The sequence below is a fragment of the Salvelinus alpinus genome, chromosome 15 (genome assembly GCF_045679555.1).
Source record: "Salvelinus alpinus chromosome 15, SLU_Salpinus.1, whole genome shotgun sequence".
Lineage (NCBI taxonomy): Eukaryota > Metazoa > Chordata > Actinopteri > Salmoniformes > Salmonidae > Salvelinus > Salvelinus alpinus.
This window is the reverse complement of record NC_092100.1, coordinates 46,135,524-46,161,138: the sequence shown is the minus strand read 5'-3', so window position 1 is coordinate 46,161,138 and position 25,615 is coordinate 46,135,524. Positions and strand designations below refer to the sequence as shown.

The following is a 25,615-nucleotide window of genomic DNA, read 5'->3' as shown; positions in this document are numbered from 1 at the left end:
TGGACTTCCTGACGTGCCACCCCAAGGTGGTGAGGGTAGGTGACAACACATTCGCCACGCTGATTCTCAACACGGGGGCCCCTCAGGGGTGCGTTCTCAGTCCCCTCATGACTGCATGGCCAGGCACGACTCCAACACCATCATTAAGTTCGCTGATGACACAACAGTGGTAGGCCTGATCAACGACAATGACGAGACAGGCTATAGGGAGGTGGTCAGAGACCTGGCCATGTGGTTCCAAGACAACAACCTCTCCCTCAAAGTGATCAAGACAAAGGAGATGATTGTGGACTGTAGGAAAAGGAGGACCGAGTATGCCCCCATTCTCATCGACGGGGCTGTAGTGGAGCAGGTTGAGAGCTTCAAGTTCCTTGGTGTCCACATCACCAACAAACTATCATGGTCCAAACACACCAAGACAGCCGTGAAGAGGGCACGACAATGCCTATTCCCCCTCAGGAGGCTGGAAAGATTTGGAATGGGTCCTCAGATCGTCAAAAGGTTCTACAGCTGCACCATCGAGAGCATCCAGACTGGTTGCATCACTGCCTGGTATGGCAACTGCTCGGCCTCCGACTGCAAAGCACTACAGAGGGTAGTGTGAATGGCCCAATACATCACTGGGGCCAAGCTTCCTGCCATCCAATACCTCTAATCCCAGGTGATGTCAGAGGAAGGCCCTAAAAATTGTCAAAGACTCCAACCACCCTAGTCATAGACTGTTCTCTCTGCTACAACACGGCAAGCGGTACTGGAGCGCCAAGTCTAGGTCCAAAAGTTTCTTAGCAGCTTCTATCCCCAAGCCATAAGACTCCTGAACAGCTAATCAAATGGCTACCCTGACTATTTGCATTGTCCTCCCCCACCCTCTTTTACGCTGCTGTTACTCTCTGTTTATTATCTATTCATAGTCACTTTAAATCTACCTACGTGTACATATTACCTCAATTACCTCGACTAACCTGTGCCCCCGCACATTGACTCTGTACCGGTACCCCCTGTATATAGCCTCGCTACTGTTATTTTACTGCTGCTCTTTAATTATTTGTTATTTTAAAATATTTACTTATCTATTTTTAGCTTAACACTTATTTTTCTTAAATAAATTGTTGGTTAAGGGCTTGTAAGTAAGCATTTCACTGTAAGGTCTACACCTGTTGTATTCGGCGCATGTGACAAATAACATTTGATCAACTCCTCCTTTGCCTTGGTTTCCTCCTTCAGGGCCTTCTGCCGACGGAGTTGTATTGTTTAAAATACAGTACCAGTCAAAAGTTTGGACAGATCTACTCATTCAAGGGTTTTTATTTATTTATACTATTTATAGAATGTAGAAAATCAGAACTATGAAATAACACATATTGAATCATGTAGTAAACAAAATGGTTTGATTTCCAATTTAAAATAACTACCTTCCAGCATGTATTGGATTTATGGAAAGCCAAGGTAACCCCTCAAAGACATTCCAACTGCAGGGCTGCAAACTGGCGCAGGAGGTCCACTAAAATTGTTGTTTGCAGCAGATGGAGGGTGGTAGGCCAGAGTCTGTGGCGGATCATGGTGACCGGTTCCAGCTCACAGCTGCAAAAACCGCAGCCAGATGTCATGAGCTCTTCCTGAAAAGAGGTCCTTCTGTTGCATTGCTAAACATTACATCCGATGTTGGTGAGATGCATGTCTCTTAATAAGAACTTTGGAAATGACTCCATATTTATCATAACAGAGTGAACAGGGTTATGGTAAACTAGATCACATGAAATCAAAATCAAAGTTGTCATTTGCACAGGAATTCAGCGTAGTGCACACAATATAATGAAATAAGTAGATTACTACAGTGTATTACAGTTCAGTAGTTGCTATAGCAGCAAAGAGTCAGTTCAGTCATCAACAGTCTTATGGCTTGGAGGGAGAATCTGTCTCTGAGCATGGTGCTGCTACACTTGATGCTCTGATACAGTTTGCAAGATGTTAAAGGAGCCAGATGTCTTAGGCCTTATATCAAAATTGGAAATGATCTCTAATGTCAACAACAGTCAGAAGACAGTTGTACTGGCTGGGACGGTAATGGTCATTGTCTCCTACACTCCCATCTTAGGCCCCATGGGACACATGGGATGAACTGCCTTGACTAAGACAGACAGACACAAAGTTTCTGTAGAACAGACTACAGTTGCTGCAGATTTGAAAACTAACCATCAGGATTGTATTTCATTGCACAAGTTATTAGAAAACTCAAAATCAACTCTGTGCTTGGCACGACAGATTTTGCCACATTTACCTTACCCCAGCAGGGAACTATTTTTTTTAGAAACTGAACTGTATGTACATGATCAACATTTTGTCAATGCACAAGGCGAGACCCAAATGCAGATACAGGAGGCAGATGGATGGAGTCTTACAATGTTTATTAATCCAAAGGAGTAGGCAAGAGAATGGTCGTGGACAGGCAAAAAGGTCAAAACCAGATCAGAGTCCAGGAGGTACAGAGTAGCAGACAGGCAGAATGGTCAGGCAGGCGGGTACAAAGTCCAGAACAGGCAAAGATCAAAACCGGGAGGACTAGAAAAATGAGAATGCAAAAAGCAGGAGAACGGGGAAACCGCTGGTTGACTTGGAAACATACAAGACAAACCGGCACAGAGACACAGGAAACACAGGAATAAATACACTGGGGAAATTAAGCGACACCTGGAGGGGGTGGAGACAATCACAAGGAAGGGTGAAATAGATCAGGGTGTGACATTTCTGACTGGGAAGCCATTTTTTTAAGCCAGAAGTTGACATAACAGAAAATACATTGCCTTCCATAACTCCAAATAGTGGACAATGTTGGGAGTTCTCACAGCACAGGTGGCACAGAAATATTTTTGAGCCACAATCCCCGCAGCACCATAGCTCAGCCTCCTCCAAAACTCTACACACACTGCAGATGGTGTTGGGTGGAGGACATTCCAGCTCCACTGCAGGCATGTGGAGTAGCTCCCTCAACCCCTTCCAGTCCTCAACATCAGCTGCCTTCGTTTTTATGCTGGTGGAGGAGGTGCATCACTGCAGCTGACCACAACTTCTGTTGCAGAGGGAACCGGCTCTGTTCTCCCAGTACTCCCTAGAGAGTAGTGACCATTGTTACTGAGTGGACTATCCTGGTTCAATTACGTTGAACAGAACTGAATAGAGCAACTTTCTCAACGATCCAAGTTGATGGCACGGGTGTACGCACTATCACACTTCTGGTCAGGTCTCTGTAAACCAGCGTGGCTCTTTTTCTTCTAAAAGATGGCATCTGTAAAGAAAACAAAGATAGTGACAAATAAGTTTGATTTATTCTAAATTAAAATATATTATTAATTACATTTATATGATCTAATACATAGGACACATAATGTGTCCACTCAAGAAAATGAAGTACTCCAACTGAACACTCAATTCAGTTTGGACCATATTTGCAATGTTTTATTTCAATTGTACTAGTTTTTTTTGTATTTTTAGATGTGGAGTTGATGCTGTGATATGATGCTACAAGAATAGCTGTGACTATCAGTCATACATACATACATACATACATACATACATACATACATACATACATACATACATACATACATACATACATACATACATACATACATACATACATACATACATACAGTGCGGTCCAAAATTATTGACACCCTTGATAAGGATAATTAAAATACCCAGCTATATTGTAAGTGAATATAAATATATAATATATATTATACACATGTATGGACATGTACCTCTTTTACCACACTGACCTCTTTCCTCCAAGCTCTCAGGTCCCAGACATGGCAGGATGACCTACAGACATTTAATAGGACCTCTGCTCACTTTTTATATATATATATATATATATATAGGCAATACTGAAAAGCATGAAAACAGCTTACAAAGTCAAAGGCCACACAAACCTGCACGGTATTACAGTATCACAATTAAAACAACCAGTAAAAAAACCAAAAAGGAATAGGCTGAGAGGCTGGAATTTGAAAAGGGTGCATAAGACGTTAAAAATGACATCAAGCAATTACCACCCAAAGGTGTATCATAATGCATGACTAATGGAGTTACTTGGCTTACACTCAATTATTTTCTTATAGGGAATCTAAAGACAGTTATGGGTAGGAAGTTGTACTTCGCATGGACATTAAGTAGTCTCCAGAGACAGGTGTGGGCTTCAACAAGCTTGAGACAGGAATATTTTGGGCATCTTGGCTAATGGATGATTATTGTTGGAATTGTTATAATGTACCATTTAATACTTGCCTAGTCCAGTGGTTCTCAACTTCTTTGGTCATTGTAGGCCCAATTACATCTTGCTCTGCCCATAATGCCCCAAAAGTACCCCCCATATGCATTTTAAAGGCACATAATATGAAATGAATCTAAGTACCCACTTTGGATATTGGTTCCTGGTTATATGAATGGTGTAAGCATTGGTTAGAGAGAGTTTAAATCCATGCGAGAAAGTGTACTAGTGCACACTTCGAGAAAAGTATGGAGATTTAAAACAGAGACAGGAGACGCAGCCAAAGAAATTAAACGCAGCCTAAATCCGAAAACAGGAAATTTAAACCGAAAAGACTGCTAATGCAAAATTGCAAATCGTTTTAAATTAATTATATATTCAGATCGATTTGCAATCAAGAAATGTTCTTCCCTACTATGGGACATATTAGCGGGCTATCCCGGGGTAAAAACACTTTTTAAAATCCATTACATTAGCTTTGTAAATCATCGTTTAAAAAAAGAATGTGATTACGTACCTGTGACGAAGGGAAAGGACGTCAGAAGCTCTTCTAATTTTAGTTACAGCACTATAAAAATGGGAATTACCGACACTAACGTATACGGGGTGTAATAACAGCCGTGGTTGAAGCTCTTTGCCTACTCGGAGATTACGATAGAAAACATTGATTTGAACCTACTGACCAACTGGTGGGTCAGTTGGCGTCCCACTCTGATTCATATCGCATGATTTCTGATAGTTCTCGATTATATCGACTGATTGGTTCTGTAGGGGTGATAAAATAGGCCTGCAAGTGGGGAAGAGGAGGAGCTCAGCGGACCCTTCATGTCCGAAATTAATTTAGCCATTCATTGTCGTCATTGCGCTCCGTAGAGTTGCTAATTTCTTGAGTTCTCGTGTCAATTAACTTGTGACATTCCTGGATTACTCATTATATTAATAAAGTCTAAATCAGTCAACAAATATAGTCAGTTTAAAAAGTGTAAGGCTACAAGACTGTACATATTTGGCTGTGTTGGCAAAATCACTAGCTACGTATCACATTGAGCCAAGCAGGGAGAGGCTGACTGTTGTCACAGTTCCAAGACAAGTCAGAAACGTTCAGCTAACCCTACACCAATGACGGCGGTGGATCTCAAAACTGTATTTGGATCTGCGTTAAGTAGAAATTATATCCTTCACCACCATCGTTTTATGACTGTCACACCCTGATCTTAGAGATCCTTTTTATGTCTCTAATTTGGTTGGTCAGGGCGTGAGTTTGGGTGGGCATTCTATGTCTGGTGTTCTATGTTGTCCTTGTTTTGTATTTCTATGTGTTTGGCCTGGTATGGTTCCCAATCAGAGGCAGCTGTCTATTGTTGTCTCTGATTGAGAACCATACTTAGGTAGCCTGTTCCCACCTGTGTTTGTGGGTGGTTGTTTTCTGTTTTGTGTGTATACCTTACAGGACTGTTTCGTTTCGTTCTCTCTCTTTGTTGTTTTTGTCATTTCATAGTTCAGTTTATTTTATAACATTAAAATGAACACTTACCACACTGCACCTTGGTCCTCTTCTCCTTCAGCCCGCGACGATCGTTACAATGACAGATATCTCGAACCAGTCATCATGACTTGTATAACTAACAAAGGAGTTTTGAAGTTGAGGGTGCAGTATTTATGAAGTTTGGCAATGAGGATGAAAACTAGCATAGTCTAGCCAGCTAGCTTAGCCAAGGAAAACTGGCGAAAATTTGCTTGGGCCTAGTGCGCACGCACTAGGAGACAGATTGTAGTTTTTATGCCCTGATATAAGGCGCTGGTGGCAGAAAGTTTGATTAAACAATTTAGAGACTCACACGCGTACAACGCATGAGGTAGGCCTACTTTTAATAAAAAATAAACAATTGTCCGTTTTATAACTGAAAATTTTGAATTATTTGTGTAAAACTAACTGTGAAATATAACTCAGACTCATCCTCTGGTTTCAAAACCGAAGTCCAAACTCTGGCGGTATGGTAGCTGAAATGTATGGCAGTTGCTTGGTAATAATAAGAAACAAAACCAGCAGAGCGCTTTCGACACACCCATTCCATTCCACAAGCCCTTTACTTTCCATACACCCACTCGCCCATACTCCTGTCGCCATATTGGGATGCAGCTACCCCCTTCTCCTCTATTGTAGGTTTTGTGTGTCGGCGGGCAACCGCAGGGTGCATGTGATGAGTCTAGTGCAGTAGTGCCTAGTTAGAGGTTAGTTGCATGCCCGCTTAGCATGTGCTTGCATACACTCGCTTACAGTTTGCTGCTGCCGGCTAGCACTTGTGGTGAATTGGGAGCAGCTTCATGCACAAGTCTCCCCTTGTCGGTACAACGCCTCTCCATGACTAAGACTCCCGTCGGACCTCCTCGCGGCGACACACGTTAACTGGTTGTCTTGAAACTCCAGGCTAACCGGCAGGGATCTCGGAGCAGCAGTGGGCCCCAGAGATGCGTCTATACAGGCCCACCTCTGTGTGGACACGCCCTGACAGCCACCAACCACTGCCCTACTGCCTTGTGGGTTAGTCTGGTACGACAAAGGCTAGGGGAGCACACCCTGAGAGAAAAGCAGTGTGCTGGCGGACGCTGGCAGATTGGTGTTCTGGCAGCCTCCTGCAGCTGTGGAACAATTCCCCCTTGCCACTGGAATTTCACCTTCGTACAGTGAAGTAGTGCTGTTGGGGATTGTGCACCCTCAGCAGCACTTTAAATAACTGCCTTGTTGCAGGTATCCACTTCTGACCTCGGTGAAGCCATCAACCGGAAACCGGACTAAAGTGTGGTGGCTTTGGGGTATCAGGTGGCGGGGGCAGGAGTGAATGAACCAGGAGCCCTTAATTAGACCAGAGGCACAGGACTATTATGGTCGCCAGCAGTTGGGACACTGACGATAATAGCAATAGACCCCATCAGAGAACAGCTTTGATTGCTGCAGAACTAAGGCACTACAACATTGACATTGCTGCCCTGACTGAGACCAGGTTCCTGGATGAAGGTTCCCTGAAAGAGGAGGTAGAAAGTTACAACTTCTTCTGGAAAGGTTACCCTCCAGGTGGACAACATCAGCACGGTGTGGGACTGGCAATTAAGAACAGCCTTCTACCCAGCCTCACTGAAACACGGCATAAGTGAAAAACTCATGTCTCTCCGTTTCCCCCTAGCCAAGATGCGTTATGCTACTCTCAGTGCATACGCACCTACGTTACCATCTGAAAATGAGGCAAAGGACTGCTTCTACCAGTCACTAGATGAGGGCCTTCACCACATCCCCAGGAATGACAAGATCTTTCTGCTGGGTGGCTTCAACGCTAGGGTGGGACAGAACAACAGGATATGGAGTGGAGTACTGGATAGGCATGTTGTTGGCCAGGTCAATGAGAACGGCATGAGACTGCTAACTCTATGTGCCAAGCACGATCTCATTGTCACCAAAAACCTTGTTCCAGCAGAAGAACAAATATAAAACATCATGGATTCACCCACACGCCAAACACTAGCACCTGATCGGCTACAGTACGTCATAATGAGAAGTTCTGACACTAATGACGTCCTGCTGACACGTGCCATGAGGAGCGCAGAATGCTGGACAGATCCCTGTATGATACTGGCTAAACTCCAGGTGAGAATCCTGCAGAAGTCCAGTAAGAGGCGTCTGCACTTTACCCGGCTTGAGAAAGCTGCAGAAAGGGACGAGTTCCGTCGCTCTCTCGCTGAAAGGCTGAGGGAGACTGAGCCTCTTGTGACCGCAGAGGACCCCATGGACCAGAAGTGGGCATCTATTAGCTCATCTGTGGATCTGTTGGGGCAGTATGCAAATTGGAGTGGATCTAGGGTTAATGGTGTTGATGTGAGCCATGACCAGCCTTTCAAAGCACTTCATGACTACAGACGTGAGTGCTACGGGTCATTTAGGCAGGTTACCTTAGTTGTAAGGACAGACACTGGGAGACAAGAAGCAAGTACAGGGAGTGAACATTTAATAAACAATGGACACGAAACAGAACACCTACAGTGTCAGGACGGGAAAAGTAACGACATCAATGGTGACATGGGGATTAAACAGAGGAACAGACAGATGTAGGGAAGGAAATCAAAAACATGTAGGAGTACAGGTGAGTCTAATGAAGCGCTGATGCGTGTAACGAAGGTGACAGGTATGCGTAATGATGGGCAGCCTGGCACTCTCGGACAGTACCCCCGCCTCCTCTAGGGGCGCCACCCGCCGTCCCACCTGGGCAAGCCTGTCGGGCCGGCCGAGACATGGGCGCTGGACAAGCCGGCTGAGGCGTAGAAGCCCGCAAGCTGGCTGAGGCATGGGAGCCTGACGACTCCCTGATGCTTCAAATTGTGGAGTCAGCATTTTATAAGGGCAGACGCTGGGAGACGAGAAACAAGTACAGGGAGTGAACATTTAAGAAATGGACATGAAACAGAACAGACTATGGTGGTCTGCTTGAAACATGTTGGTATTACAGACTCAGTCAGGGACAAGTTGAAAATGTCAGTGAAGACACTTGCCAGTTGGTCAGCGCATGCTCGGAGTACACGTCCTGGTAATCCGTCTGGCCCAGCGGCCTTGTGAATGTTTAAAGGTCTTACTCACATCGGCTGTGGAGAGCATAATCACACAGTCGTACGGAACAGCTAATGCTCTCATGCATGTTTCAGTGTTACTTGCCTCGGAACGAACATAGAAGTTATGTAGTTCATCTGGTAGGCTCGTGTCACTGGGCAGCTCTCGGCTGTGCTTCCCTTTGTAGTCTGTAAAAGTTTGCAAGTCCTGCCACATCCGACGAGTGTCAGTGACGGTGTAGTACGATTCAATCTTAGTCCTGTATTGATGCTGTGTCTGTTTGATGGTTCATTCGAGGTCATAGCGGGATTTATTATAAGCTTCTGGTTTAGAGTCCCACACCTTGAAAGCGGCAGCTCTACCAACTAGCTCAGTGCGAATGTTGCCTGTAACCCATGGCTTCTGGTTGGGGTATGTACGTACAGTCACTGTGGGGACGACGTCCTCGATGCACTTATTGATAAAGCCAGTGACTGATGTGGTGTACTCCTCAATGCCATCGGAAGAATCCCGGAACATATTCCAGTCTGTGCTAGCAAAACAGTCCTGTAGTTTAGCATCTGCTTTATCTGACCACTTTTTTATAGACCGAGTCACTGGTGCTTCCTGCTTTAATCTTTGCTTTTAACCTCTACGGACCCCCCTTCCGGATCCGGGATCATCCTCATCGAAAAAGCTGACTAGCATAGCCAAGCGCGATAGGGATATCATATAATATAATTTCATGAAATCACAAGTCCAATACAGCAAATGAAAGATAAACATCTTGTGAATCCAGCCATCATTTCCGATTTTTCAAATGTTTTACAGCGAAAACACAATATATATTTATATTAGCTCACCACAATAGCCAAACACACAACGCCATTTATTCACCGCCAACATAGCTTTCACAAAACCCACAAATAAAGATAAAATTAATCACTAACCTTTGAACAACTTCATCAGATGACAGTCTTATAACATCATGTTATACAATACATTTATGTTTTGTTCGAAAATGTGCATATTTAGAGCTACAAATCGTGGTTTTACATTGTGAATACGTAGCCATAATGCACCAAATTGTCTGGAGAAATGTTGGGCAGTCACGTAATCTAACCAAAAAACTCATAAACTTTACTAAAAAATACATGTTGTACAGCAAATGAAAGATACACTGGTTCTTAAATGCAACCGCTGTGTTAGATAAAAAAAAAAAAAACTTTAGTACAAAGTACAGCATGCATTATTGTGAGACAGCGCCCAGCAATTCTCCGCCTTGTTGGAGCCAACATATACCACAAAAATACGAAATATCATAAATATTCTCTTACCTTTGATGATCTTCCATCAGAATGTAGTGCAAGGAGTCCTATTTCCACAATAAATCGTTGTTTTGTTTTAGAATGTCCATTTCTTCTGTCGAATTAGCAACTTTGTCTAGCTTTGTGGAGAGCACGTGTCCATCATCTCTTGGAGCATGGAACGAAAAATTCCAAAAGTCCCAATAAACGTTGAATAAACTGGTCAAACTCGGTTGAAAATCCAACTTTATGATGTTTTTCTCATATGTATCCAATAAAATCCGAGCCGGAGCATTTCGTCGTGTATAACACATTTCAGAAGACAATGTGGGGTTCCCTGGTGCGCAGTTGAATACTGCCAATAGAGCGGACCTGTCACTCCAAAAGCTCTCTTTCGGTCTAACATCAAGCTAGACACCCCATTCAACATTCTACTGCCTGTTGACATCTAGTGGAAGGCGTATGAAGTGCATACAGATCCATAAATAAAAGGCAATTGAATAGGCAAGCCCTGACACGGAGCCCCATTTTCAGAGTTTTCACTTCCTGTTTGGAAGTTTGCTGCCAAATGAGTTCTGTTTTACTCACAGATATAATTCAAACAGTTTTAGAAACTTCAGAGTGTTTTCTATCCAATAGTAATAATAATATGCATATTGTATGATCTAGAACAGAGTACGAGGCCGTTTAATTTGGGCACGATTTTTTCCCAAAGTGAAAACAGCACCCCCTATTTCCAAGAGGTTTTAAGCAGGCATCAGGAGGATAGAGTTATGTTCAGATTTGCCAAATGGAGGGCGAGGGAGAACTTGGCACACATCTGTGTGTGGAGTAAAGGTGATCTAGAATTTTTCCCTCTCTGGTTGCACATTTAACATGCTGATAGATTAGGTAAAACTGATTTAAGTTACCCTGCATTAAATTCCCCGGCCACTAGGAGCACTGCCTCTGGATGAGCGTTTTCCTGTTTGCTTATGGCGGAATACAGCTCATTGAGTGTGGTTTTAGTGCCAGCCTCGGTCTGTGGGTGGTATGTAGACAGCTATGAAAACTCTCCTTGGGTAGATAGTGTGGTCTACAGCTTATCATGACATACTCTGCCTCAGGCGAGCAAAACCCTGAGACTTCCTTAGATGTTGTGCACCAGCTATTGTTTACAAATATGCATAGGCCCCCGCCCCGTGTCTTACCAGAGGCTGCTGTTCTGTTCTGCCGATAGAGTGTATATCCCGCCAGCTGTATGTTCTTAATGTCGTCGTTCAGCCACGACTCAGTGAAACATAAATATTACAGTTTTTAATGTCCCGTTGGTAGGATATATGTGATTTCAATTCGTCCCATTTTTTCCCCCAGTGATTGAACGTTAGCTAGCAGAATGGAAGGCAAGGGCAGATTAGCCACTCGTCGCCTGATCCTCTCAAGGCATCCTGATCTCTTTCCGCGAAACCTACGTTTCCTTTTCCAGCGAATCACGGGGATCTGGGCCTGGTCGGGTGTCTGTAGTATATCCCTCGCATCCGACTCATTGAAGAAGAACTCCTCGCCCAATTTGAGGTGAGTAATCCCAGTTCTGATGTTCAGAAGCTCTTTTTGGTCATAAGAGACGGTAGCAGCAACATTATGTACAAAACAAGTTATGAACAACGCGAAAAAACTAACAAAATGGCATGTTTGGTTAAGAGCCAATAAGACGGCAGCCCTACCCTCCGGCGCCATCTTCAATATTTTATCCAGTATATTGACCAGATACTCTAGTGACTACTCTAAGAATGAAAAGAAATGTCTTAGAGAGGAGGCAAGATCAGGTGGGACCATTCTAGCTAATGAGAGGGCAGATACCCGTGTGAACAACAGGCACAACGGTTTCCACTAGCTACCACAGCCACAAATCTAAATTATATAAGGCTAGGTTTATGACTTTGTGATAACTAGTGACGACAAGGCACAACTCATATATCAAGTGTGTGTTTTCAAAGTTGCCGGAATGTGACGTGTCCTACTTACATCAGTACACTTGTAACAACTTAATCATTAAGAAACTTCTATTTGATCAAATCAGCAACACGTAGCAAATTCAACGCTCTCTCATTGACCTCCATACAAGAACTGAACTTTTGAAAGCTGATGGGATGGAAGGCAAAGTTGAAGTTGTTGTGCCACTGCTACAAGGGATGTGCTACATCAAAAATGCAGATTGTGACGTCACAACTTGTACTTGTCCAGCTCCGATGAAAGTTTAGATTTATTTTTGTGTTTTTTTTGTTTCTCCACTGGCGTCTATATTCTATCACGTGGCACCATTCATGGAGAAGGAAGTATGTCACTTCTAGCTTTCAGTGCGGGAAAATCCCTCTCTGTGCATAGAAGGGTTGGTTGTTTAGCAACAAAACCAATGCGTGCACAACTATGGGGCAAAACATAAAGGGTTTCCTCTACGGGATCGGTGTCCCCCCCATGGGACGGTTGAGCTAACGTGCGCTAATGTGATTAACATGACTGAGCTGAGGGGAGCTGAGGAGCTGAGACAAAACACTGGTTGACTTGACAAACAAGACGAACTGGCCACAGACAAACAGAGAGCACAGGTATAAGTACCCAGGGGATAATGGGGAAGATGGGCGACACCTGTAGGGGGTGGAGACAAGCACAAGAACAGGTGAAACAGATCAGGGCGTGACAGTCGGCCTACTTGCATTTCAGGACCAAAACATGGGCTATTTTGAATAAGGCCATTGCATTTCTAAAGATGTTAAATAAATGAGAGTGTCACGTTCTGACCATAGTTCTTATGTGTTTTACTTGTTTTAGTGTTGGTCAGGACGTGAGCTGGGTGGGCATTCTATGTTGTGTGTCTAGTTTGTCTGTTTCTATGTTTGGCCTAATATGGTTCTCAATCAGAGGCAGGTGTTTGTCATTGTCTCTGATTGGGAACCATATTTAGGTGGCTTGTTTTGTGTTGGGGTTTGTGGGTGGTTGTTTCCTGTCTTTGTGTTCTGCACCAGATAGGACTGTTTTCGGTTTTCACATTTATTGTTTTGTTGCTTGTAGTGTTCAATTATATTCTTTATTAAATCATGTTGAACACTAGCCGCGCTGCGTTTTGGTCCTCTCCTTCATCCCAGGAAGAAAGCCGTAACAGAGAGGAAAACATTTGAGTAGCATAGCTAAGCAATTAAGTATCCTAATTGAGCACGCCAGCTTGTAGTCCTAAAACCCGGAAATAAGTTACCTCTGGTTCGTTCAGCCATCCTTATGGGAAAAATGAATGGGGAATGAATGTGGGAATTTAAGAATAGGGTTTTGGAATAAACGCCAAAAATAACACAGGCTTAGGCGATTTTATATGTTTTGTTCTATGAGATAATAGCAGTCAGTTAACATGACCTTTATGAATCCTTTATTATGAATCCTTTGTGATTTCTGTTTATTATTATATAAATTCAAAAAAATTCACAAAAAGTGACATTAGCTGATAAAGATTATCTCATAGAACAAAATGTATAAGATCTCCTAAGCTTGTGTTTAACACATACCACACACATATGCTTAATTCAGACTTCATGACATGGCTTATAAACAAATGACACTTTGACAAATGATTTATTAACACGAGCAGTATCCATGCTCAATGCTGTAGTGCTGTTGAAATCGGACAGTGAGTTAAACTGTCCTTATTCTTCTGAAACATGTTTGTTAACTCAGACTTTACAACACAAGTCCATAGTTTTATATCTTACACATGCATGCCCTGAGTATCAGATGTGTTCTTTTATGTTCCAGTGCATTCTAAAGAAAGGTTATGTGGTGTAGGCCTAATTCTGAAGCAAACTGGCCTGGTTAAATGCCCAGTCCAAAGCAGTGTGCGTGTGTGTGTGTGGATCACACTGACAGATGTATGTGCAAAATGGTACGTGTGTGTGTGTGTGTGTGTGTGTGTGTGTGTGTGTGTGTGTGTGTGTGTGTGTGTGTGTGTGTGTGTGTGTGTGTGTGTGTGTGTGTGTGTGTGTGTGTGTGTGTGTGTGTGTGTGTGTGTGGATCACACTGACAGATGTATGTGCAAAATGGTACGCAGCATCATCTGGATATGTGTGCAACAAAAGTTCAACATTCACTTTCTGCTTACATTTCTGTCAAGCAGTCTACACATACATTTTGACGCAAACGTTGGATAAATCCAATTTATGCATCACACAGAACGTACTGAAACTGCCTCTCCAATGCAACGCTGCAAGGCAAACGCAGCATTCCATTAGAAATGAGCGTACTTCTAGTGTACCAAAATGCAAAGCACTGTCGGTGTGATCGAGGCATTACTCATGTAGGCCTGTCTATGCTTGTGTGGGTGTGCTTGCTGTGTAGTCATGTGGGTCGCGCGTCAGCCAGACTGAATATGGGTAGCCTATACTACATTCACAATAGAGGAAGTAAGAACTTTGGACCTAGGTACTCCTTGCGAAACACACATGACACAGAGAGGAAGGAGTTGAATGTTATAGTAGCTAAGCAGACTAGTTTCCAGGCTACTTTGGACCATATTTGTCTCGATTCATATTCTAAAACAATTACTGCTTCTAGACTAATCACAAAATCAAACAACGTGACAAGGAGTGAAAATAAAAGCGTGACCAAACCAGAATTACGAGGTAAGGCTACAACAAAACACTCGGAAGAAGAAGAAAGTTGGTAAAAATTAGCTTTGGAACATTGCGCCAGGACAACAACAACAACATTGTCTCTGTTCGTGAGAGTACGCAGCCAAACGGCGCCCTGGACTAGAGCTAGGTCTAATTCATCTGCTGTGATATTCCATTTGTTTTACCCATCTGGCTGTGCTGGAGGGCATGTCACTTTTTAGAACTACAAATGTTTTTCTTTTACATCTGTCACAAATCTTGAGGAAGGTGTTTTTTTCTTGGATCAGTCTAGCAATTAGCATTATTAATTTACTATTTCCCCTCCATTTCATTGCCTCCCTGTTTGGCACTCATTAAATGGATTAGGGGGAAGGCCCTGCAATAGACTAGCGTCCTGTCCTGGGTGTACTTGTACGTCAAGCTGCCTCACACTACAGAAACAGGCTCCTGCCCTATGGGCCTTTCTGTCTCAAACAAGGCTACTTATTACTTTACCTCCTTTTATTGTATTTTTTTTAGGAAGATGGCTTGTTTTGGCATTGGGAATAAGACCAAAGGCAAATGTGGAGAAGAAGAGGAGAAGGCACGGAGAGAAGCAAACAAAAGGATTGAGAAACAGCTTAAAAAAGATAAACAGCAATACTATAAATCTCACAGGCTCCTACTACTAGGAGATTGTGACTCAGGGAAAAGCACAATATTCAATCAGATGCGATTGTTGGACACAGAATTAACTGAGGAGGAGAAATTAATGCAATACATGCAACACAAAAAAGCTTCAGGCATTTTTGAGACATATTTCAGAGTAGGCGAATACGTTTTTTATTTGTTCAATGGCAGAGGTGGGTGGGGATCCACAAGGAGAGTGTTTCGTGACCAGTCGGCCTATATTTTAGTGGTGGACAGCAGCAGCTATGCTATGGTGTGTCAGGGAGACAATCAAACCAACCAACTGCAGGAGGCACTAAACTCCTTAGAGCGCATCTGGAACAGAATCCGGAAAATGGACCGTCCTCTCTTCCTCTTTTTGAACAAACAGGACCTGCTAGCAGAGAAGGTGTTGGCGGGGAAATCTAAAATAGAGGATTATTTTCCAGAGTTTGCACACTACACTTCGCATGAACATACAACACCAGTACAAGGGGAGGATCCAAGTGTCACCAGGGCAAAGTACTTCATACGTGACAAGTTTTTCAAGATCACAGCCAGTGGAGATGTGGATATGCACCCATTTTTTCCTTTTTTCACCTGTGCAATCGACTTGAAAAACATCCAGCGTACCTTCAGAGACTGTGGAGATAAGTTAAACTTTTGCTCGTCATGAATGCAACAAAGGCGAGGTTAGTTTGTGTTTGATAAATGTTTGAAACCCTGTAGATTATGTTTAAAAATATATATTTTTATCTTGCATATATGAAATGACAGAACTCGTCTTCTCTCCTTTTACAAATGAATTGCTGTTTGATGTGAGGACATTCTGTTTGATTCCCTGTGAACCATGCCATATTTATTTATCCTTTGTGCACTCCTTTGATAGTATGTATTTTGAACGTTTTTATTCCAGAACTAGCATATTACGTTGTCACACTAAATATCTGCATGTGCCATTTCTGTAAAGAATATGTAAGTCTAAATATATTGATATTTATAAACTTGGCGCACCCCATACATACGGATGTTTTCCGCTTATAAATCCAACCCATCCTAAAACTGTGACTGCATAATTAAGCATTTTAACTCTGCCTGGAAAACGCCCTTCATGCACCATTTATGGTGACATTAAGCCCTTTATTTGCTGTACAATTTGGAACTATTGGAATTAGGCCACAGCAGTTTCTAAAAGAAAGAGCAATGATCATATTTTGTAGAGGTGTGGGCAGAATGTTTTGATATTTTGCAGTAACTTCTGCTGTATTTGGCAAAGGACTGTGACAGCTTCTGAAAGCGAAAAGAATGGCAAATTGTTGTGGACCTGTCAGCAGAACGTTTGAATTCAACAATGTTTTGCATTGACTTTTCCCCCAACCTAAATATGCTGGACTGCCCGCGAATTCTGAAACATTGTCTAGGATACCAAAAAATATATATAATTAAATTACAGTAGGCTATATACAGTATAAGCATTCATACTTCAAAGTATAAGATAAATGGTCTGCATGTTCACCTGTCTAATTCAACTGTAGGGTATAGGCCTATTATAAACTGTGCTGCCTATGGAATCTCATACAGCAAAACTTGAAATACATACATAGCCTATCTATTTACTAGGCTACTATAGGCCCAATGAAATGAGAGATGAGTATGGTAATTTGTTGTATGGATACTTCGGAAATATGAATCCATCATAGCCAGAAAACATGAGGAATTTATTCTGCAATGGTTATGAAAATAAAATAAATGGGAAATAGATTCCTGTCTAATTATTTTATATTCCATTTATTTTAGAGAATAGATTTTCGCTCTTCTCACTGATGTCAAATCGCTACATCTTGTCATTATCTTTTCCTTTTTTTATAACTCAAATACACCACGTATTCATCATATCCCCCATTTGCATAAAATAATTACAGTGCCTTCCGAAAGTATTCACACTATTTTCCACTCGTAAAAAGAGATTGATCAGTCCCGTTAGCCCTCATAGGTAAACATGCCTGTCACATGTTAATTACACTCTGTGACTTGAAAGAACCTCAAATAAAAAGAAAACCACAGTAGGAGACTTTGTCATGTCCTGTGACCTCTAAACATGTCCAAATGTTGTAAAAAACAACCACAAATAAAATATGTAAATACCTTTGACCCTCTGTATTCACATATTAACCTTTAAGAAAACAAAATACTCATAAGAAAGATACCCACACATAGGTATGAAAACCTTTCAATCTCTAACTTTCTGCTGATTCATAATCTCAATAAATCTCGACACAGGTTTAAGTAGTCTCCCTGCCCTTGACCTAATATGACCCAGAGAACCTGGTGAGCCACAGACTTAGCAGAATGGTTTGGACAAAAGAAGGCATGAGACAACTTTGTAAAGTGGTCAGTAGGGTTGCACATTTTGTGGAATATTCAGAGGTGGAAACTTTCCGTGGGAATTAACGTGAATAAACGGAAATATATGCACATTAATACCATTTAATTGTATATTTTCTTTTTGCGTTTGATATGTTTATCATATTGTAACGACCCTCTGTTTATACGTGCTTGAGCATGCTTTTGCGGCACAGTCGATAGCGCGCCGGACCTCGGGCTAGAAGGTCGAGGGTTCGAGACCTGCTCCCTGCTGTTTCATTACATTGGTGTCAGAAGTGATCGGACCTTGTATCCACGACAGTGCGTGTGCTTGGCCAGTGAGCGCGTTCCTATAAGACGTAGAGTCGCAAACTAGCGCGATGACGCGCTCTTTGAAAGGAGGGAGTAGTGTAATGACCCTGGGTTTATAAGCGCGGATATCGACTCTTGCGCTTGAGCATGCTTTTGCGGCACAGTCGATAGCACACTGGCTTGAAGGTCGAGGGTTCGAGACCTGCTCCCTGCCTGTTTCATTACAATATTTAAAATTATTATTTTACTAGGCAAGTCAGTTAAGAATACATTCTTGTTTACAATGACGGCCTATATCGGGGAAAAGTGCCTTCTGCCTTGTTCAGGAGCAGAAAGACAGATTTTTACCTTGTCAGCTCAGGGATTCGATCCAGCAACCTTTCAGTTACTAGCCCAGCGCTCTAACCACTAGACTGCCACCCCTATGGAGACAAAAACATAAACCTAATATAAGTAGACATAATTGCAAATGATTAAATCCTTCCAATAGAAATTTAAAAAACTATTTAGTTACGAATTTAACTTTAATTAAATGAGTTGACTCTTCACACGGGATGATTTTACTGAACAACAAAAGGGAATATTGAATAATCTCCCCAATGATCCATCGCATCTCCCAAAAACACTTAACATAGCAATAGGAGGAAGAAGGATTGGGAAACTAACTGCAAATAACAATAAGCTGAACTCCACCTATCAGAGACATCTTTGTATTAGCAACTATTTATTATGAGCTTATATGGTATTAAAGTTAAGGGACATCACCCTGGGCGGGGTGATCCTCAGTAGGGGATAAAAAGGGAAAACACAATTTTTTGAACTGAGTGTGTTACTTGCAAATTACTGTAAGTATATACTCCGGGTTGCAATCCGGCTTGCAATCCTTATTAAACAAACTAACCTCTGATCAAAGACGTTTCCTGTGGTCTCTTGTATTAACATAGGGCAGAATTCCCTTACAGCCTCCATGTCTTCTCCCTGGACCTCCTCAATGTCCACCTCTTGAACATCAGACTAAGGCCTCATCTTCACTGTCACTTTCCAACCTTGTTGAGGATGGCTCGTTGTCAGGCTCAAAAAGCCTCAAATTTGCCTGGATGACCACCAATTTTTCAACCCTTGTAATGATCAGCCTGTTGCGTGCTTTGGTGTGTGTGTTCCCAAACACGGACCAGTTGCGCTCTGAGGTGGTTGATGTTGGGATTTGGAGGCAACAGGGGAAAGAGCCTCAGATCCACAAAGTCCCTTCCACCAGGTGGCTGATGAGATATGTTGGCACGACTGCCATATTGCATCTCCATCCCAAAGCCCTTGCTTGGAAGTGTACTTCGCCAGACTGCCAAGAACCTTGCCCTCATCCAGGCCAAGGTGGCGAGACATGGTAGTGATGACAGTATAGGCCTTGTTGATCTCTGCACCAGATAGGATGTTCTTGCCAGCATACTTGGGGTCCAACATGTACGTTGCGGCGTGTATGGGCTTTTTGATGTATTTCAGAACTGCAGTTTCCTCTGCTTGGAGCAACAGTGAAGTGGGCAGGCCAGTACGGATTTCTTCTCTTACATCTGCAAAGAGAGTCTGAACATCAGACAGGATGGCATTGTCACCCTCAATCTGTGCAATGGCTACTGATATAGGTTTCAGGAGTTTCAGGCTGCTTACCACTCTCTCCCAAAAAACATCATATGTATGGAAACAGGTGACTTAACACAGATCTTGAGAATCAGCTGTACATGTTGTCAGGGGTTCACCTAGAGGTCATGATAGGGGCTGTACCAAATGTTTGATGTTTTATAATAATTGATTATGCTTTTGTATTAATAGAAGGGGAGGGGTTATAAGACCCCGCCCTCCTTACATTTATAAGGTCCTAGACTACAGATTAACAATATATATTCATTATAGAGGTTTAATATTGTTCCACAGTTGTTTTCTAGTCTCTCTGCCTCTTATAAAGAAACGGTCTGAGAAATGTGTGACTGAGACAGAACTCTGCAGGGGAGTGTAGGAGATAAGAGACTAGTCAGACATTCCACAATAAATCAACTTGGGGAGTGGACATTTATTGCCTAGGCCTTAGAAAACACTGGAACTATAGAATCTCTCCTGCAAGTTTATATAGCTGTGTATGCATGGGCTTGGTCTGATGAGTAGAAGGTAATGACGTATGCAGTGACATCACAAGGGCTGGACTTCGGGTTTAATAAAATAACTTGGGACCTTTTATATTTTGCAGAACTTACTCGGAAACATGCGTTGTGTTCCTGTTGTCAACTTCTGTCTGCAATTGCATTAATAAGGGTTTTTGAATGATTTAATTAAAGATATTGTCATAATGCTAATTTCACCAATGAGTCAATGATTGACAAGGAACAAGGAAACGAACCCCAACAATGTGATGGAAGAATGCACTGTGCATGCAGAGGGTTGCAATTCCATTGAATTGGAGATAATTTAACCAAAATATGCCACAAGACCTAGAATTGCCTTATGTGTATCCCACAAAAAGGTTGACTGTTTTATAAGCTAACTTTTTTGATGAATTTAAGAAAAATTCCCAAGATTCCTGATTCCTGAAAAATTTCTGGAAATTTACCTGAAAGTTTCCGACCCTTTGCAACCCTAGTGGTCAGTAACAACGAGAACATCCAGGGACTTGTTTGTAGAATCTTCTGCAGACCAGTGGAGCTCTGGCCTCCGGATCAGGAGTCTTGCTCACATGATATCCACATAAATCGGACACGATGGGTAGATTAACAAGATGTTTATCTTTCATTTGCTGTATTGGACTATTTTTGAATTTCCCGCTCTGCCTTTTCAGCGGAATGTTGTCGAGGGGTTCCGCTAGCGGAACGTATGTCCTACAAAGGTTAATGACTACCTCGTTGGCGTTAAAAGCTTTGTCAAAGGGATGGGTGGACCAGCGAAACACATCTTGCACTCAGTCTGTGCGCACAGCATTATCTTAGATAAGCTAGAAATGTCTCGTATGGAACCCTCATCAGGCAATGGAGTACACTGGGTTGTACGAAGGAGTCTCTGCTCAGGGCATCTGCAACAACATTTTGGGGACCAGGGATGTACTTGATGTCAAACTCGTACGGTGCCAGCTTGGCAACGCATATCTGCTCACAAGCATTGAGCTTTGGTTTTGTCAGGATGTACACTACCGTTCAAAAGTTTTAGAACACCTACTCATTCAAGAGTTTTTTTAAATTTTTACTACTAATAGTGAAGACATCAAAACTATGAAATAACACATGAAATCATGCAGTAACCAAGAAAGTGTTCAACAAATCAAAATATATGTTTTATATTTGAGATTCTTCAAATAGCCACCCTTTGCCTTGATGACAGCTTTGCACACTCACTTTCTTTCCGACACAAAGGAAGTCATAGCGGACATCTACGAAGAAGGACTGTCTGATGATGGCATCTCAGGTAAGCAGCACTGGGCGTTCTTCTGTCCAACTTTTACATAGCTAGTAGGTTAGCTCCTACGATTCAGTGTTGGTTCATAACATTGTACTATATTACATACATACATACATAGCGTAGAATGATAAATCATGCAATTATTATTCTCAAGCTAACCAAAAGTATTTAGCTACGAATGCCTGTTCTCGCCATTTTAAGTTGAATTCATCTAACTTTCTTTCATGGCAACTCATAAGCAGGCCATGTCCTATTTGTTTCACAGTCGATATATAATCATATTTCATGACAGTGTAACGGTTTGCTTTTTTTACAGAAGGATGAAAGAACACTGTCTGTCAGGGAATGCTATTCTGTTATGTCAGATGAAGAGTTAGACCAGAAAGTCAGCGCCATTAAGGCAAGGATGCCCCATGCGGGCTTTAGAATGGTCAGAGGAAGTCTCAGCAATGGGCCATCGTGTACAATGGCGAAGTTAGGGAGTCTTTGCAGCGTATCGATGGTGCAGGTATCATTGTCAGAATGATCCAGCTTCGTTGCATTGCTCGGCAAAAATAATATGTTCCTGCTCCCCTGTCTCTCGTCCACATTGATACAAATCATAAATTGATAAGGTACTAAGATGTATAATGTCTCCATAAAATCTAAGACGTTATTTCAACTTTTTATTCTTACCTTTTCGTAGACGCATTTTCAAATGATGTATGAAATTGGAGTTGTTCTGCATCTACTGGTAATACACAAATAATGAAGCAGGTTAATAGTTTAAACATTTCACCTTTAATTCCAATGCTTTTTTTCAAGATACAACAGGTAAGTATATTATTTTGTATACATATTGCATATTTCCCATCACCTAATGAACAACCACAATACCAGTCTGGTGTTAAGCTTTCTGTGCTGTATTGACGTATCCTGAAAATGACATCTGCTGTTTTAGATTGAAGGGTCATATCTCAGTTATTGTTTTCATATCTACAAAAAATAAGCTATTTTCTTTACTTTCAGAGTGCGAGCTGATCAAGGAGTCGAAAATGTAGACATTGCCAGATGTTCACTGTCCGAGGAACAGGCCATGGAAGCTTTATTGCTGGCAAAAGTGTCCATAACCAGAGGTAATTAAACTGTTCTGTGTTATTTTTCTCTCTTCCTCTCTGCCTGTCTTGTAAATGAAACCTGTCTCACATGCACAGTTTGGAGGAAGAAGGATACCTTTACCTGTAAAATTCTATCCACCTCTTCTGTGTGGGATTTGTGTTCCTACCTCGTCTGCGGGCAGATCTGCAGCAGTTCAGAGAATTGGAATAATCACCCTTTAAGTACAGAGGCGAGCCTGACACCTCACCAGCTGTGGCATATCGGAATGCTCCAAACACCTGTGCACATGTTTGTTTTTGCCTTAGCACTACACAGCTGATTCAAATGATCAAGTCATCATCAAGCTTCAAGTGGTATTTATGTCTAATAATGACATTATCTTCAATTGTTTGTCCTCATGTGTCTGTTTTTCAGCATAAAGTACTCCGTAGCCACTTAGTGTGGACACCAGGTGAGACCAAACACACACAATAACAGTCTCTCTCCTTCACTTCATCCCTCTCCCCCTTCTCCCTAAATCCTCTAGGTTATATCAGCTGTGTTGGTGAACCCCTGCCGCATCTGAACTGGCTGACACAGAGGGCACAGCATGATCATAGGTGAGAGGTCACTTGGTCGGGTCAACAGGAAGTATTATTAAAGAGATGCTTTACATTGAAATACAGATAGAGATGTAGTAGTACCTGAGTTAATGATCCAAGGTCAGTTTTGCATTTCACATCCTGATGATTATGATGACTGACCGTGTTAGAAGAAAATAATCAAGGCTTAATCATGCTCTCTCTCTATCCATCTGTCTCTCGTCTACAGGTATGTTTTGATGTGAGAGAGGAAGCCAGTCCCGTCATCGCCACCTCATCTGCTCTTAAGATAACCTTCGGGCCAACTGGGGGACCAAGGCTGGTTAGGAGACACCGCTAGAGACACTGTGATGAACTGAGAGAATATTAGCGTAGCACTGTAATTAATTAATCATATGCTGTCTGCCTCTGTTCTTACCCCTCTCCTCACCTTGTCTTTCTTCCTTGTTTTATAATGCACACCATATGTGCATTGAAGTACAGATTGAACTCGTATTTATAATATTACAATTATCATAATGCATCTATTATGTATTTATAACACCTGGATAATGAACCTATTTCAATAAAGTGTTTCACATTCTCCACTGGTTGAAATTAATTATCTCAATGAAATACTATCCTGTGTCCTCAGATTAATGCAGATGAAGGGAGTTAGATATGCATAGTTTTTTTCCCCTGTATATATGAATTACAAATCAGCCTTTACTTAAATCAGGTTTCTAGTCTATTGCATAGTTACAATGTGTAATCATTGATGTCCCAGGAGCAGTAAACACTGTTGAAGTGTATAATTGTAATACATACATGCAGACACAGCATCATTCAAAGAATGGAGTTTGATACACCTGGTTTTGGATATGACTGAAAAAGAATCTCAGAGATTCATACCTGAACCACAACTTTATTTGCCAAGGAAGAGTACATGATCAGTGAATATATTCAATGTACAGGCTACAATGTGGGGATCTCATGTGTGGTAATAACTACAGTACATGTATATAGGACTTGCATCCTTGGCACAATAAAGTTACTATATTCTACTCAATCCATAGACGTCATTAATGCCATTCAGACTTGAAGTTGATACAACTATAATAGCTGAGGTTCATAGATTGGTATGAATATTAGTTCAGAACCTAATGTTTCAGGGTCTCCCACTACACAATAAGCAAGTAACGTAAACTCACTCACCTTTGTATATCGCGCTGGTCGGTACAATTGACCATATTTTAGTGACTAAAAACATAATACTTCCAGATCAACTGTAATATCAATACAAATGTAAAGTCAATTTCTCCCCTTTCCAACAAAATCAATGACGAGGCCTTCATGATGCCCATCTCTGCATGATTCGAGAAGGCAATGACCTCTTTAAAAATGGCGGGTGGGGAAGCTGAACCTATTGCGTGAACGTGAGAAGGAGATGTCGTGTGGGGAAACGGCTTTTTTCACTCGATCTGTCCAACTTATCACCTTATCGCCTCTAAAATGTAAATAAAACACTATAAAGAGTTTATATGTGTCATTACATACCTATTTGAAGGTTTGTGTCGAATTTGAATCGGGTTTTTAGGGCGGTGCTAAAGTGATCTTCAGAACTAAACAGCGGCTTTTGAGAGTCATGATAGCTTGCGGTGATGACGCAAAAAATGACTAGGTATCCCCCCTTACCCTGTCCCTTTCTTGTTTTTAAACGGTGAGAGAAGTGCTACACCTGGTGGAGAGAGGCTGTAAGACAGGATTAGTTGCTTTATGCGTGCTGTACGTTACGCCATGACACGTCACAATGTAACGTACAGTGTCGGAGGGGTCAGTTTTTCAACTTTTCTCCAATACTATAAAGCCATTAACATGTCAATCAGCGCTTGAACAGAAACTTAGTTCACACCACAGATTTTGATGTCAACACAGTCCCTATAGTCCCATTAGTTTTCTTTGCAGCATCGTTTGAATGTCGCGGTCGCACACATTTGTACGGAATGGGGTTAGCGTACGTTAAATAGTTAGCTAGCTGTTACTTCTGCTGCATTGCACGACAAGGCAAGCTTACACAATTGTACATTCAATTTGAAGTAAATGCTTTAGCAAGCTAGATTCTTTACATCCACTGTTTCCCAAGACAGCCTGGTTTGTTGAGTCCCTAAAACATTAAACACAAATTACAATTTCATACTCATGTCATTACACCAGCTAACTAGCTGGCTAATGTTAGCTAGTCAGCTAACTTGCTAAATAGCGATTTTCGTAAATGAACTTAATGACAAAAAAATATGCACCATCGTTTGTCTCTACATTAACATATTCCTCTCAATTGTACATTTCTTGCTTTACTCGTTATGACGTTATAATGACTTACATTTGCTTCCCCGTAATGTTTTGTCAGCCATCTTTGC

At 41.9% G+C, this 25,615-nt stretch overlaps 1 pseudogene; it reads left to right on the top strand.

Annotated features, from left to right (window-relative positions):
- Window positions 1–14,579: 14,579 nt before the first annotated feature.
- Window positions 14,580–24,251, top strand: LOC139540173 (guanine nucleotide-binding protein G(s) subunit alpha pseudogene; annotated as a pseudogene).
- Window positions 24,252–25,615: the final 1,364 nt, after the last annotated feature.